The following is a 16231-nucleotide window of genomic DNA, read 5'->3' as shown; positions in this document are numbered from 1 at the left end:
GTTGGAAACTTGAAATTACTGTTGCCAGGGGAAAATATGGCTCCAAAAGTTAAGAAGGGAAAATAAATCAGTAGCAGGAATGTTGATTTTAAGCAAACTAATAACTTTCTAATTTAAAAAAAGCCAAAAAACCTTTTGGAACATAACTCAGTTTTAATCAAGTATCAACTTTTATAAGCTAGACTCATAAATGTTTATTAACCCTTCTCCGTGACATGTTCAAAGTAATTCTGATACCTTATATTGAAAACTTAATTCCTCTTTGATTACCATATGTAAAACAATTCCAGAATTAGTCAAATTAATCTATCAGAACCAAGCAGAAATATAAAGGGATGTAATGGAGGATTTAGGGTGTTGGTGGCTGCAGCCTGATGCAAGCTCCACACTTTTTTTCTGTGTCATGATACTACATACATGACTAAAATGACAGAATTGTGATGCAATGCAATTTATATTTCTGATGATGGTGGCGATTACGGTACCTCTAAAACTTGTTTGAACCAAGTTTTGTGGCACCATAAAAGCTTGCAGCTTTCTTCTGGCTTAAGTTTTCTTTGATTAGAACATGCTTTTATGTTATATGAAATATTTTAAGGCATGCACATTAACAGTTGTTTGTGCACAAACAATAACTCACTCTTTACTTACATTAGGGACCCTCAAACTCTTCAGCTCATCGATCCTTTCATGAATTTTCAAATTGTTCACTAGACCCCAACATTACATGAAAATAATTTGCTGAATCTCATTTTAACTACCTAATAATAATGACAGTATCAACAACCCCTTTGATAGTCCCATTGATCCTTGGGAGGTAATGCTGACCACTTAGGAAAAACCCGACCTAGATGAAATTGACCTTTCTAGAAAAAAGAAAGATACAGTAAATAGAATTAATTCCAATTATAGCTAGTCCTCCACTTAAAACCGCAATTGATCCCAAAATTTCTGTGGCTAAGCAAGACAGTTGCTAAGTACGGTAGGTTTTGTCCCATTTCACAATCTTTCTTGCCACAGTTGTTGAGTGAGTCACTGCAATTGTTAAATTAGTAGCAAGTTAAATGACTCTGTTAAGTTTCCCCATTGACTTTGCTTTTCGAAATGTAATCCCATGATCCTGGAATATTACAACTATCATAAATACTTGCAGTTGCCAAGCGTCTAAATTTTGATCACGTGATCATGGGACTGCTATTAAGTGTGCAAAAAGGTCTTAAGTCAGATTTTTCATTGCCATTGTAATTTCAAGCAGTCACTAAATGAATGCTTGCAAGTCAAGGACCATCTGCAATAGTTGATTGGGCAAATAACCTGGGAAGCCCAAGGCTACAGGCTGAATTTGGAAATTGAAGAAGCATATAAGGAAAGACTATTAAAAACTAGTTTTATATGACTGACTCTATATAAGCCACTAGGAACTGCATTTGAATCAAAAGCAATTTTCCTTTCTCTCTCAAGTTGTATTTCCCACAAGATGTCTACTTCAAAATCCACTGGCTTTCTAGTGAGTACATTGTAACAGACCCTCCATACACTGTTTTATTTTTTTTATTTTTTTATTTATTCATTTGTCCAATACACAAATACATAGGAAGAAAAATAGACATGTAGTAATATATATATAAGGGTAAAGTGAACTTAGAGGAGAGGATATATGAAAGAAAGAAAATATATATGATAAGTGAGAGAAAGGAAAGACAATTGGACAGGGGACGAAAGGCACACCAGTGCACTTATGTACACCCCTTACTGGCCTCTTAGGAATCTGGAGAGGTCAATCGTGGAGAGTCTAAGGGAGAAATGTTGGGGGTTAGGGGTTGACACAATTGAGTCCGGCAATGAGTTCCATGCTTCGATAACTCGAGATAATTCAGAAACTTCACCTCATAGAAAATATCTGGAAATTGTTTATAAATGAAATAGAAAAAAACTAAATAGGAGAGAGCTATCATAGGTGTGGACAACTATGCATTATCTTTTTAAAGACTGATCTCTTGAGATTTCACTGTCAGAATTCTCTGCCCCTGTTCCATCTGGCAATATCATTTCATCAACAACCTACTCATGTCACTGATGTTGCTGCCTCCAAGTGGTAGTGGTAGTAAATAGCCTACTGCAAGGTCAAAATATGAGGGGGGAAAGAATAGAACCATAGAAAGTTGAGTATAGGTGCTCAAACACAAAGAGCAGGCAAAGTTTGAAGACTTGAACCTTCAGAGCTGCAGCTTTTCTCAGGTCTAACTAGTGGCTGGAAGAAACTAACTGTTAAAATATTGTTAGAAACAACCAATAATGATAACCAAAGATAGGCCAAAGGGGATGCGGGGACAAGCCAAATTGGACATTGGATCATGTTTCGGAAGAGTGTTTCAACAGACTTGAAACATGTTAACAAGAATAGAATTAGAAGAATACTTTATTTGGCCAAGTGTGTAATTAAGCACACAAGAACACAAGAAGAACCATGCTGAATCAGGCCAAAGCCCATCGAGTCCAGCATAAGTGCACTAGCGTGCCTCCCACCCCTATGCTATTGTCTCTCCTGTATCTCATATCGCTTCTCTTCTATCCCTATATCTTTTCTTCTATGCTCTCATTGATATATTTTATTCCTATATTTTCTCTTCTCTTTTATTCTCTCCTTGATATATTTCACTTCAAGTATATCCACTATAACCTTCATTGTGTATTATTATGTATTGGAATGAATGAATGAATGAATGAATGAACGAACAAACAAAACAAACAAACAAACAAACAAATCCTGTGTCACACAGTGGCCCACCAATTGTACATGGGGATCTTGAGCAGAAAGGGAACACAAAACCCTCCCTTTCCCTTGACCCCCAGCAAATGGTACCCAAGGGAATCTTGCCTGCCTCAACCAATATAGAGGAGGCACTTGGACATCCGTTTCAATAACCATACAAGGAATTTGTCTTTGTGCACATGCAAAACAATAGAGTATTAATAACCATAATGATGATACCAATAAGACGGGATAGTAAAAATCATGAGAAGGATAACAATACTACAGTCATACAACATGGGTGAATATACCTAGACATAACACAGCATTTTGAGTATTAGGTATTCAGCAGAGTGATGGTGAGAGGGAAAAAACTGTCCCTGTCTCTCGTGTCTCAGGCATATAATACCCAATAGCAGCGTCATTGTTTTAGGTGTTAAACCTACCCAGATGAATATGATGATTAAAGATTTTTTAAAAATCATTTATGGCTCCGTATTGCTCATTTTCCAAAAATGAGGCAGAAAGAACATGGTTGTCAAAAAGAGCCCAATCTTTCATTGCTGCTAATTAATTCTTAGACTCTGTTCCAAGTACTAAATAAAGAAAAGATGAAAATGAACACAGTGAACCACATTTTGTAACTTGGAAAATCAATTTACTGCTGAAGCTGCAGTAACATGTTTAGGAAATAGCATATAAAAAATATAGGGACACAGAAAGGCCTAAATGCTTTAAGTTCTAATTATGTCAGTGAGTCTCTCTCTTCTTTTCAGTAATATCCGTAGGATTTAAGAGCAATGAAAATAATCAGTTACAAATTCTGGTACTAAAAGCAAGGAAACAAATCCAGGATAGAGAACTGTTCATAATACTCCAACTAGGTACTATTTAGGAAGAAAGGCATAAATAAACTCTATGATTATTGATTTATGATGGAGCAAAGCAATGCCATATCTTACATTTTTTTAAAAAAAAAATTTAACTTGAAAACCAGGACTTTGCCAAAAAGTACATTAATTTACACAGAAGGAAGCCTAAACAAAACTTGAGATGACAATTTGAGAGATCTGGCCATATACGAATATGTAATTTGGCTAGAAGCCCATGGGTCCGAACACTCAAGAATACCATTGGGATTATAATGAAAATGTTAAAATAGTTATCCCACATTGCTTATTTATTTTTAATTCTAGTTCATCCAAAGGTTCTTTGACCATAGGCCTGTTTACAAAAAATTTGGCCTGTTTGCACGACAAAGTGCTTGCTTCATTCTGTACCAGCATAAAAGATTCACAAAGTATTCTAGTTACAATTTTTTTTGTTTATTTGCTCTATAAGCAATGTGAGCTCATGTATATTGGAAGAAGAAAACTGCATTCTGTTCCTTCCTCTTAGTTTTTATAAAAAATCTAAGTGTGTCTTTGACAGAGAAAAAAAAGCTCCTGACAGAACCACAAACTACATGAAATAAATAGAAAAATACATATTTTTGGTACACCGGACCCTGCTTGACTTATGACCACAATTGAGTCTAAAATTTATGTTGCTAAGTGAGACATTTGTTAAATGAGTTTTACCCCACTTTACATCCTTTCTTGACACAGTTGTTAAGTGAATCACTGCAGTTGTTATGTTACGTTATGTTATGTTATGTTATGTTATGTTATGTTATGTTGGGGAAAAGATCAAAAGCAACATGAGAAAATATTATTTTACTGAAAGAGTAGTAGATCCTTGGAACAAACTTCCAGCAGACGTGGTAGATAAATCCACAGTAACTGAATTTAAACAAGCCTGGGATAAACATATATCCATCCTAAGATAAAATACAGGGAATAGTATAAGGGCAGACTAGATGAACCATGAGGTCTTTTCTGCCGTCAGTCTTCTATGTTTCTATGTTTCTATGTAACTGAATCTGACCTCATCATGGACTTTGCTTGTCAAAAGGTTGCAAAAGATGATCACATGACCCTGTAATTGTCAAAAAATATGACAATGACAAAAATATGACAAAATATGTGATCATCATTTGCCAAGCATCTGAATTTTGATCACGTGACCTTAGAAATGCTTAGAAATGGTCCTAACTTTGAAAAATAGTCATAAGTCGCTTTTTTCAGTGCCATTGTAACTTTGAATGGTCACTAAAATGAACTGTTGTAAATCTGGATTACCTGTTTTTGAAGAAAATGAGAGTACAGGCAATATGCCATTTAGTAACTTATGAGAGTAAATTTCTCATATTTAATTTTACTGCTCCAACGTTTACCTATTGGGCCCACGCACTTTAAAATCAACCATGATTCAGCGATTATTTGGGGGTGGGGTGGGGGGTCCTTATGTGGGAACAAGATGCTGCAGAAGCACAGTGTTCTACAAAAATGCCTCCTTGCTTCACCATCACATGGATCTAACAGTTAATTCCTCATGCACACAAAATACGGTCAGTTTCTATTTTGGCTAGGGACAACATATTGTTCTAAGGAAAAAGCCACTGCAGTGACAGCCTTATCCCAAACACCTGTGGTTATCAGAACTATATACAGCTTGTTGTGCTTAATTCTTTCTTCAGAATTCCAGAAAGCTCTTCCGATTTGATGGAGTAGCATCTATATGTGTGGAAAAATCTAATGAAAACTGACTAAATAATGTTCTTTCTAGGGTGCCAAGTACCTTCATAATTTAATAATAATAATTTATTGGATTTGTATGCTGCCCCTCTCTGTAGACTTGGGGCGGCTAACAACAATAATAAAAACAACATGTAACAATCCAATAATAAAAACAACTAAAAACTCTTATTATAAAACCAAACATACCATGCATAACTTGTAATGGCCTAGGGGGAAAGAATATGTCAACTCCCCCATGCCTGGCAGTATAAATGAGTCTTGAGTAGTTTACGAAAGACAGGGAGGGTGGGGGCAATCCTAATCTCTGGGGGGAACTGGTTCCAGAGGGCCGGGGCTGCCACAGAGAAGGCTCTTCCTCTGGGGCCCGCCAAACGACATTGTTTAGTCGACGGGACCCGGAGAAGGCCAACTCTGTGGGACCTTATTGGTCGCTGGGATTCATGCGGTAGCAGGCGGTTCCAGAGGTAGTCTGGTCCTAATGCCATGTAGGGCTTTAAAGGTCATGATCAACACTTTGAATTGTGACCGGAAACTGATTGGCAGCCAATGCAAGCCACAGAGTGTTGAGGAAACGTGGGCGAATCTTGGAAGCCCCACGATGGCTCTCGCGGCTGCGTTCTGCACGATCTGAAGTTTCCGAACACTTTTCAAAGGTAGCCCCATGTAGAGAGCGTTGCAGTAATCAAACCTCGAGGTGATGAGGGCATGAGTGACTGTGAGCAATGACTCCCTGCCCTCGAGTTAAACTTGATTCTGAGTAGCTTCCCAGACACAGTCATACAATTTGCTTGGCAGTAACATGGATGGCTTGCTAATGACTTCTTCCATGATGGTTTTCAAGTTTTACTCTAACCCAGGGGTGTCAAACTCAAGGCCCATGGGTTGCTTAGATCTGGCTTGCGGGGCCACCTGGAGACAGCAAAGGACTGGCCTGTGGGGCCACTGCCAGGGAAAACAGAGCTCGGGAGGGCTGCATGTGACCCTCCCGAGCTTTGTTTTTGTTGGCAGAGGGTTTCAGGAGACTGTTGCAGCTAGAAATGGAGAACGCAAGGGCTACCCAAGCACTGTTTTTGCTGGCAAAGGGTTGCAGGCAGCGTTCCCTGTAAGCTGCGTGAATGTGCGTGCGCGCGCTCCAAAATACCCCCCGTGCACCCTTTTCCTCGGGCGCGCGCTCCCCATCCCCCTGCCAGCCTGCGAGGGGGGCGGGCAGGGAGGCGCGGGCAGTAGAAGGGAGCCGGGGCCGCCCCTGCCTCTCCATGGTGCCTCCGGCCCCCTCACGCTCCTGGCCTCTCGGCCCTGCCCCCCGCCCGCCTGATCCGTCCCCTCTCCTCCTCCGCCGCCTCCTGCCTTGGGCGAGACTTCTCCCTCGGCAGTCGCTGCAGCTTCTTCTCCTCGTCCTCATCCGCGCTCCTGGCAAGAGGGATGCAATTGGCCAGGACGTGGCAGCCCCACTCTTTGGGAGGGCGGGGCTGGAACAGAGGGGCAGCGGCGATGGGGCTGGTTCGGCAAAAGTGCTCCCAATGAAGGGGCTGTGAGAGGGTTTTCTCCGCATGCTTCAGGAATGCCTGCTCCGTCCCTCTCGCAGCCTCCTCGCTGGGAGCACTTTCGTCCCGGACTTTCAGCAAGGGGGCTGCAGTAGAGGCAGGGCAGGTGTTCCCGAAGCGCTCGGAGAAAGCGCTCTCGCAGCCCCCTCGCTGACAGAGAGAGAGGGGAGGGGGAGAGAGAAAGTAACTGAGAAAGAGAGAGAGAAAAAGGAGGGGTAGAGAGTTAGCAAGAGAGAGAAGAGAGAAAGAGAGAGAGAGAGAGAGAGCAAGAGGGGGAGAGAGAAAAAGAGAGGGAGAGAGAAAGTGAGAAAAAGAGAGAGAGAGCAAGAGGGGGAGAGAGAAAGAGAGAGAAATGACTCTTGATTTAAAGCATATGATAAAAAGCACCCAAATAATAACAGAGGGGGAAAAAACCAGCCGTGTGTGTGTGTGTGTGTGTGTGTGTGTGAACTCTTGAACCATTTCCAATAGCTCAGCTGTTATTGGAAATGGTTCAAGAGTTCACACACACACACACACACACACACACACAAGGGGGGAGGAGACAGGGATGGAAAAAGAGGAGAAGATAGTAATAATAATTTTGGTTTGGTTTTATTATTAATTTCTTTTAATAAAAAAAGGGAAATTTTTTCTTATTTATTTGTTTGTTTGTTTGTTTATTTATTTATTTATACTTCTATGCCGCCCAGTCCCAAAGGGACTGCCGCTCAGACACTATACTTTTCCGCCCACACCGAAAAAAAATTAGAGGGAACATTGGTTGCAGGAGGCAATCACAGCTGGAACTTGAGCTCAGAAGCACCTTTTTGCTGGCAGAGTGCTGGGGCCACCACAGATCCCCCCCTCCGACAAGAGTGAAGTTGAGCTGATCATGCCCACCCTGGTCCACTGAGGTCAAACACAATTCTGATGTGGCCCGCAATGAAATCAAGTTTGACATTGCTGCTCCAGACTATAGCTTAGGTGCTCCAGAAGATCTTTCAAACAAGTACTAGCAGAGCCTGATCTTAGCCAAGCACAGACAAAATTCATTTGTGTTTGTTTGCAACTTGATTTGTTTTAAAATAGCTGGAGACCTAATCATATCTATCTTACAAAACCTATTCTTTTCACCTACTCCTTGTTGTCAGAGCATTGGAGATGGCTTTTTGCGCTAGAAAAATAACAATATTTTCTAGGCAGACTGGAGGCAAGTGAATACTAATAAACAGAGACAGAAATCCAATGGCAAAATACTATGCATTTGGCCCAATGCATTTCAAATATATAACAATCGGCTCGCCCAATGGTATTTGTATATTATTGGCGGCACCTTTCCTCAATCTACTGAATGCAAGTAGCAAAGAATGAGAAAGAAGGAGAAAATTTGAGAGCAGGTTTGGTTTCCAAATTACCTTCTGGAAACCTCCAGGCAGTAAAGGGCTACCAAATTTTTTACTACCACACTGTGGGCGTGGCTTATGCAGGACGCCCTGCATTTTCTTTCAACATCTTTCAGTGCAAATTGGGTGTTCTGGGGTGGAACTCCATTTTTGCTACCCCACTGTGTCCCGTCCCCCCCCCCCGTCCAGGGGAACTACCTGTAATGTACAAGAGAGAAAAGGTTAGCAACTCTCTCTCGTAGCAAACTATCACAAAAAGCTGATGCTACCGGAGCCCTCAATCTTGAGATAACTTATACTGCTAGGAAACTACACAAGTCTCTCATCAGTTCCAATTTTGGTTTGGCAAAAGTCCAATATAAATACAATGCAAACGGTATAACCGTTTATGATTGTGGCCTTAAACTATTTTAGTTTGTTATCCTGAAAATATCTGGATATCATATATGTTTGCTTTTATATGGAGCTAGACTCCTAGACATGATTAAGAATAATTAAGTCCTAGTAACTTCAAGCTATTTTACACATATTCACACACTGAACCTAAATGCAACCTATGATATTTCAAGCAAAATGTTTTTGAAGAAGACAGTCCTAATGGGACTAGTCTCCTTGAATTAATCAGAGGCATGACAGTGAACTGTTGTCAATTCTCACATCAGTTAAAGAATGTAATTGCCATAGTAACCATGGAGGCATTTAAACAGAGCAACAGACTTTTTATAGCATCTTTTTGCTTGTTAAACTGGCATGTGCTTTTATATTCAGAGCAGATACAAAATGGCTTTTAAGGCAAACATGAATGGAAAGAATTAAAGAAAGTCCATAGAGAGGGTATATGATTTGCAAACCCATGGGAACATTCACTTTAGCATGATTATTTACGGTACTTTTATTTTTATGAATTAAAATAAAGAATGACTAGTATTAAGTTTTATAGAGAGAAACATTAGAAAAGTCTCACCTGGCCCAAAGTTTCTGCCAAAGCAGCATTTAAAATTTGCTCTCAAATTCAGATCTTCCAAAAATTTTCTGGGAAAATATTGTGTATTTTTATACACAATTTTATAGTGCCCCTACTAATAGCAAGTCATGTCTGCAATGGAGGCCTATTCACAGATTGGGAAGTAGGGAAGGAAGGGCATTTTGCATTTGCTGAGACTTGTTTGTACTGATTGTTGCTTCATAGTTTACAGAGCGGAGTTGCTTCTGAGTTGGCAAGGTTATAAAAGAAAATCCTAGCTCTTATTCAGCTTAGGAAAACCTTCTAAAAGCTGCCACAGCAATACGCAAGATAGGATCCCATAATTTGTTTAGTTCAAGATGGAAGTGAATTAGTATATACAGTGTTCCCTCACTTTTCGCGGGGGATGCGTTCCGAGACCACTCGCGAAAGTCGAATTTTCGCGAAGTAGAGATGCGGAAGTAAATACACTATTTTTGGCTATGAACAGTATCCCAAGCCTTCCCTTAACACTTTAAACCACTAAATTACCATTTCCGATTCCCTTAGCAACCATTTAGATTATTACTCACCATGTTTATTTATTAAAGTTTATTTTTTAAAAATTTTTTTAAAGGCAGACGAAAGTTTGGCAATGACATATGACGTCATCGGGCGGGAAAAACCATGATATAGGGGGGGAAACCGCGAAGTATTTTTTAATTAATATTTTTGAAAAACCGTGGTATAGATGTTTCGCGAAGTTTGAATCCGCGAAAATCGAGGGAACACTGTATAGCCAAGTCTGAACAGGGATGTTTCTAAGGAAATAATTTCTAACTTAAACATCACCTGACATTTTAATGAGATATTCAAACTTTAATCAGCAATATGGGTTTCGTGCAGTTAAAGTTCCTCCCATCACTGATTTTTTTAGTCAATCTACTATATGTGAATTAGAGCAATCAATAATCGTGTGCAAATACTATTATTTTTATTTTATACTCTACGATTGCAGCATATAATGTATCATAGTTTCACAAATAACTATATGGCTATTTTTATTGCTTAAGGAATTTACACAGTACAGATGACCAGACTCAAATTACCATATTTTGGAGGCATTATGAAAAAATCTAGCTCTGTGGAGAAGGTTCTTGTGGAAATGGAAGAAAAGACAATGAAAGATAGCTGGGCTCACCATAGGGTGCACCTTTGGAAGACCTATAGCAGTGTTTCCCAACCTTGGCAACTTGAAGATATTTGGACTTCAACTCCCAGAATTCCCCAGCCAGCGAATGCTGGCTGGGGAATTCTGGGAGTTGAAGTCCAAATATCTTCAAGTTGCCACGGTTGGGAAATACTGACCCAAAGCACCAAGTTAGGAACAGATTGTCACAAAGAATATCTGGGTGGCTGCTAAGAGTTGACATCAAAGTAACGGCACATAATCAATAGGAAGATGGAAGAGTCAAATGTTGATATTATAAACAATAGTTATTTATGCAGTATGAAAAAGTAGGTTTCATTATAGCATACCCCATGTTTCTGCACATATTCCTTTACTGTGTCTTCTACTGTGTTTTACTATGAAAATACATGTACTGTGCTATTTTCTTTTATTTATATACTTATTTGAACAGAGAAAGAAACATTTTCCCTCACAATAAAATACACAATTAAGATGACTAAATAGGTAGGAATTCTTTAAAACATGTTATTAATCCATTTGATCCAAATTTAATTTCTTCTCACCATAAAATTGTGTGAGCTGATGGTATCAATAACTTGTACCCATAAATTGGTTTATTTCAATTCAATCTTTCATATTATGGTTTTTAGCATAGGCTTCCCTGAAATTTCATTTCGCATTTTATTTTGAAAGTTCTGTGTGTAATAGCTTCCTGAGCAGAACATGACCACTCTACCTCATTCCCACCCTCACAGAAAGTTTTTTGAGCGATTAGAACGAAATAAAGGGCTTTGGAGTTGTAAAAAAACAAGTGATTACTTTTTAAAAGGGATATAAAACAAATTGTATATTTTTAAAAATTACATCAGGAATTGAGTGAAGCATCTTCTCTTTCCTAACCTCACACTCACTTTTTTTTTTGCCTTCTTGACTCTTTTCCAGTGCCACCTTTGTTTTTTAACTGACTGCATGTGGATGATTCTACTATTGTGTTGTGGATTAGATCTCATCCATTGTGATTCCTCTTGAATAGGCTATTTAAAATTGTACACAGGGAGGAAGATTTGCATCAAAAAATATGCACTTTTAAAATGGTCACATCTTTGCAAAGAATCCTTTTAAAATAAGGACGGGCTGGGAAACAACTCCATTCAGAGTGTCAATAAAGTTGAACGAAGATATATAAATGATCTACAGATCCTCTTATCCTCACAGGAAAGACTGGCATTCAACAATACCATTTAAAAAGAGAAATAAGATCTAATTAAGGCCAAAACCCAAATAAAGGCAGAAGGCAGAACATGTTCTGGCAAGACATCGTCTCAATAAATAATCAGAGTGCTGTGTTATCAAGGCAACTTAATTGTTTGTACATCATGATTTATAGGGGACAGATGGTTAATTTCAGGTATTTATCTGTCCATGAGACATTTTTTTAAATCTTGATATCTTCCACAAAATGCTAGTTTATATCATTAAGCACTCACTAATACATTCCTAAAAATAAGAGCCAAAGCAAATATTCCTGTTTAAAAAGCATTACGGTACCTTTCTGTGGGTCTTGTTAAAACTCACAATATAGTTTTCCTGCATAAAAATAAGTGCAATTTGAAAGTTTTCATATGCAACACTCTAGAATGTAACACCTGAACTGCTACGCTTTAATATACCATAAGCATTACAAGCTATAGACTGTAGTTGATTATACCCATTTTCCCCCAAAAACAAGACCCTGTCTTATTTATTTTTTTGAACTCTGAAATAAGTACTTGACCTTATTACCATGCACTCAAAAGCCCGATTGAATTTATTATCAGGGGATGTCTTATTTTGGGGGGAAACAGGGTAGTACTTGGTATAAATATTAAGAACATCTTCTGTTTTCCTGAATGATTTAAAACTTGTTTCAAATAATATATAGCATCCAGGCCTTAAGAAGTGAAAACAAAATGATACCCTGGTGATATTCCAGGAGTAACATACAAAGAAGGCAACCAAGTTCTTACAGTAATTTTTTAGGATCCTAATCCTATTGTGCTCTTCATTCTGTCTCACTCATTCACATGCATAACAGCAGGGGATGTTGAAATATGAGCATTAAAGTGTGACATTTCCTGCTTTCATTTTTTTGATTTAGAAGATGATGTCAAATGTATCAAAAGTATTCAGGAACACTTTGGCTCTGAGTCTCGAAGACCAGCTATGAAAGATATTTTCTGATCCTTAGAGATTACAACTAACTCAAACTCTTGAATATACAAGAATAAGGCAGAAAAGAAAGATAAACAAATATAGCATGCATTCCAATAGAGCAGTTAATTACAGGAAAAATGTACATAAGAAATTAAGAACACCAGAAAGCCCAGATATGGGAACGTATTTTGTTCTTAAAGGAGACTAGTCAGAAGGAACAGAAATAATATGTTCTATTGGAAATAGCACAGTGCTCTTCCACATATTTGCTGTAAAATACAGTACTGTGATGCCATACAAAAGACATAATTTTTCAAATAAGCTATAGTTATTGAAAAGGGCTAGGTTATCAACCATATTACAAATATGCAATAAATATTTCCAGAAGTTAGAATTCTTGACAAATTTATTTAAAAATGTATGCTGGAATACTTTTAAGCCAGTCCAGCTTTGCTTGTATAAATATATTATCCCTATAATCTTTCAGTTCATGGTAGCCAACAAACCTGAACCAAGGTATCAGAATACCTAATATACTTAACAATTATTTATAAACAAATGTTAATTATCTGCAAAGCAATTACAATCCAATCCTGCAATAAGATCTTTTTAAAGTTCATTTACACTTAATTTTAGAAATCCTTAAAGAAATCTCCAGGGTTTGCTTATAGGTGTTTAAAAACAACAAACAAAAATAAAACAAACAGAAATGGAGAATCACCATTCTAATGTCACAATTTTGGAGAATCTTCTGAAAAGACAGGTTCCAAAGTCAAATAGATATTTCATCAAAGCAGGCAATTTGACTCTGTGCTCTTATTAAGTGAGCATGTAGCATAGAGCTCATACAGTTAGTGCTAGAATGCTTATTTTTACACTCATTTATAAATGGATCACAATTTAGTGATAACATTAATTGGATTAAACATCAGCTGACATTTCTTGATCATGTTTTATATGTACTTTCAAAACAGCACAGGAGAAGGAAGTGAGCTAAGTACTTTACCAAGATACCCCTGCTTAGGAAACTGAAATTCAAGACAATCAATAAGACTCCACTAAAGCATAATGATGTGGTACTGTACCTTTAAGGTAGAAAAGGGTTCCTTGGCTGAAGAAAGTGCTTTACCCTTGAATCGCAGTGACCACTTACCAAAAACTGAGCAATTTCTAATTGTCCCCATTCAGCAAAGCTTCTCTCTCTCTCCCTCTTTCTCTCTCACACTCTCTCTCCTATTCACTCTGGGAGCTTTTACCATTTAAGGTCAATGTGTAACATCTGGCTCCCTTAACAAAGCTAAAGCACTTGCTAGACTTAGCCAAGCTTCTAACATTAAAAACGCATTTTATGAAACTATTCCGAAAGCTAAGCAAATGCTTTCTCCTATTTTAGCAGAAATGCTAAAAGAAAAGAAGCAGATCCCAATTAGCATTCTCTCACAATTTCTACCACGAGGACATTACTCATTTCTGAATAACTAAATTTAAAATGGGCACATAGGAAACAGATGAAATCTCAAGATTGTGTTAACTCTTAATGCAGGTGTATGTACTGTATTAGGAAAAGCGTTTTTCTGAAATCTTCTTTTCACACTACTTGTGAACAAAGCTTTCAACAACATATTAACTACACCTACACATTTTGGAAAAACCTCTGACCTAGTTCCAGATTAAGACTGCATTCTCCTATTTAGAAATGCAAACTAAAAATTCATATCAAAAAGGATGCTACAGTATTTACATCTACTTGCATCTTACATAATAAGAGGAGAGACAAGCAGTACTGGTAATTTCTTTTATACCATGAATCTCACCTGGTACAAACCTGATTTTTAAAATTTGGACTCTCAAAGTTACTCGCAGCCATAAACTCCTAGTTTTTATGGATTTAGACAGAATAGTGAAATCTTCCATTATTTATCATATCACAGAATCAATAATGGAATCAGCACATCAATCCTGTTAACATGGCTGGGATTTATTTTTATTTTTAAGCAAATTAGATAAATACCAAATTGAACTATTTAATGAAGAACACAAAGAACTTTATGACATTTATGTACTGTCTGGAGATGCATACCTTCCCACCATTAACACTACCTAATTTGCCTATATGGCCTTTTTCTCATGACTTTCTATGGCATCACGACTTTCCCCCCTTTGCTAAACTGTGAATGGGCATTTACGCATCCGGCCCTTGACCCGCCAGTTTGACACTCTTGGCCTATAGAGATTCTCAATCTTCTAGATCATGATTGTCTCAGAGATGATTTTTCAAAAGGCAACTGGACTTTGTTTTTCTTTGAAGACATTTAACTTCTCATCTGAGAAGCTTCTTCAGTTTTTTCATGACCTTTTCTGAAGACATTATTTAAAATACTCAATGTGTTTTCTCCCTCTCCCCCCCCCCCCCTTGTTTTTTTCTGGTGAATTTAATCATTTTGTCATTAAAAGGTTCTGGATGAATTTGTCACTATTTTGTAAACAATTGGTCAATTTGATAAAGATAGTGCCCTAATTCTGGATTCCTGGAATCCTAGAGCAAGAATCAGTTTGCTATGGTGGTTAAGTCATTGGGCTGAAAACTTGTGAGCCAGCTGGATGACCCTGGAACATTCAGTACCTCTCAGCCTTAGGAAGCAGGTAATATTAAACCATTTGCAAAAAGTCTTGGTAGGGAAACTGCAGGAACTGCAGGGCTATAGGATAGTTTTGGAAGTTGAAAGGGCAATGTAAATACCTCCAATATTACAGAAAGCATATATAAATACACATTCTTATCATTTATTCAAGAGTCCTCTTCTTAGTCCATTCTTTTCTTAATCTTCCCCAGTCTATTTCTTTTATCATTCTTTCTCGAGTCATCTCTTTCTTTCTTCAACTCCTCCTCCTACCTACTAACTCCTTCACTCTTCCTCTACCTTTCTTCTTCTCTTCCTCCTTTTCTACTTCCTCTTCCACCCTCTTAAACCTTTCCAAGATATCTCCCCTCTCAGATTTGCAGACTGCTATTATATAGTCAAATTTAAGGAATATTCCCAACTTTTCCAAGAAAAGAGAATTCTTGTTATTTATAACGGTTGAGACATTAAATAAAACTTTTATACTAGGTATATAACGCTCAAGCCTTAGGGAGAAATAAACCCACCTCCAATAAAACATTCTAGTTTTGCCATCTGGCTTTACTATCTAATTAATCCAACAATTAAACTCATTCATTTAATCACTGTAACTTAGTTTTCCAACATTATTGTCTATGCTATGGAATAGAAGAGGGAAGAAATATCTTTCTCAGGATTCATACAAATTTGCTCCAATAAAAATAAATACTTGGCAAAGGTAGCCCACTGTGAACCAGAAATCCTAAAAGTGACAAATTGAAGATAGTGCTTAAAATCTAAATAGCTGCAAAATACAATAACCCCATATGCCTTGTAAATGGAGATAGGTCTCCAGTGATGTATTGTATTTCAAAAGGAAACGCAGGGTAACAGTCAATTCAGCAGCCCTGAATGCAAACATTAGGATTAATATTTCAAGAGTTATTTCCTTGAAAACCTAAAAGAAATAAACCAAGCACTTT

At 37.8% G+C, this 16231-nt stretch overlaps 1 protein-coding gene across 3 annotated transcripts in view; it reads right to left on the bottom strand.

Annotated features, from left to right (window-relative positions):
• Positions 1-13875, bottom strand: part of IRAG1 (inositol 1,4,5-triphosphate receptor associated 1) — a 97417-nt gene extending 83542 nt beyond the window's left edge. The window contains exon 1 of one of the 3 annotated variants that reach the window (XM_070763202.1): positions 13802-13875. The gene's annotated coding sequence lies outside the window, so the exon portion shown is untranslated. Of the gene's footprint in view, positions 1-13733 lie in introns of all 3 variants that reach the window. The other 2 variants (XM_070763212.1, XM_070763194.1) reach the window with 2 other exon arrangements.
• Positions 13876-16231: the final 2356 nt, after the last annotated feature.

This window comes from Erythrolamprus reginae, chromosome 1 (genome assembly GCF_031021105.1).
Source record: "Erythrolamprus reginae isolate rEryReg1 chromosome 1, rEryReg1.hap1, whole genome shotgun sequence".
Taxonomy (NCBI): Eukaryota; Metazoa; Chordata; class Lepidosauria; order Squamata; family Dipsadidae; genus Erythrolamprus; species Erythrolamprus reginae.
This window is presented reverse-complemented; position numbering and strand designations above follow the sequence as displayed.